This window comes from Aplysia californica, unplaced genomic scaffold (assembly GCF_000002075.1).
Source record: "Aplysia californica isolate F4 #8 unplaced genomic scaffold, AplCal3.0 scaffold00332, whole genome shotgun sequence".
In the NCBI taxonomy this organism is placed as follows: Eukaryota; Metazoa; Mollusca; class Gastropoda; order Aplysiida; family Aplysiidae; genus Aplysia; species Aplysia californica.
The window spans coordinates 752,295-753,723 of NW_004797602.1; positions in this window are offsets into that span (position 1 = coordinate 752,295).

The window sequence follows — 1,429 nt, forward strand, 5'->3', positions numbered from 1 at the left end:
GTTCTTCTTCTTCTTCTTCTTCTTCTTCTTCTTCTTCTTCTTCTTCTTCTTCTTCTTCTTCTTCTTCTTCTTCTTCTTCTTCTCCCGCGTCCTCCTCTCTGTCTCGTCTTATTATATTTTTCTTTCCTTTACTTACCATTTCTGTCTACTTCCCTGTTGGTGTATTGTAGATCCAATCTGCGAAGCTTATCTGGCCCGTTAGAAGTTTCTCCGTTTGGCTTTGCCGTCTCCTCACTTTGAATCGCCTTGGTCTAACAAGTCTTCCAGTCAGCTGGGGGCTGGACAATAGAAATGTGTGGCATCGTGATGAAATCAGGCGCCCGTCAAATAAAATAAATCGAGTAAACTGACATTTTCTGCAAAATTGGGTTTTTGTCATCGATTTTTTTTTCGTTCAACACCTTTCATTTCTATTAAAAACACATTTCTATGTGGATTTCACTGAAGAACGTTGATCAAAGTGTACTCAAGCTCTGGAGGTCACCAAACTTTAGCGGCCACTTTCTCTCTAACATCAGGCAACCCCCACCCCCTTCAATCACAAATATCTCAGCTTCTGTTCAAGATTGATAGGTATATTTTTCGTCAAAAGCAAGACAAATGAGCAATCTTTTAAATGATAGAAATGACTCAATAGTATTAGTATGCCCAAAAATTGACGAGCGTCTTATTCCACCGCATCGCTACAAAATTAATAAATTGAATACAGTCCAACCTGCTCTAACGACCACCTGTCAAAGACAGCCAGCTGTACAAAAAGCTACTTCACACTTTCCCCCTTGCGTTTTTCCCCAGATTTTAATGACACTGCCCAAGAGGACCATCTGTCTAATACGGGGTGCCCACTACGGCTGGATCGGGCGGATCGCCCGACTCGATCGCCTGAAACTAAAAACAAACACGTTTGTTTTTGAGGCGATCGAGTCGTTTTCAAAATAGGTATACAGCATAATTCATTTTAAAAAGTAATTCAGATCTTTAATAGGCAGGCTTCGTCCCTGCCTTTCAGGACCAACCCAGTTTAAGAGGGATACTACATCCCAGCAGAAAAACGGAGGTACTTGATAAAAATGCTCCCTGAACAGGAATCGAAACCAGGTCTTCTGCGACAGGCAGCGAAGTGCCATACCGCTACACCACAGAAACCAGTAGCAACAACCCATTTTTAGCAATTGATGTGCGTGTATGATACAATAAAAATATACGTTTGTGTGTGCGTGTAAGCACACGTACACACACACACAAACATACACACACACGCGCGCACACACACACACACTTACACACAAACACACACACACAAACACACTCTAACACGCTTACACACACACTTACACACACACTTACACACACACATACACACATACTTACACACAGACACACACACAAACACGCACTAACACACACACACACACACACACAAACACAC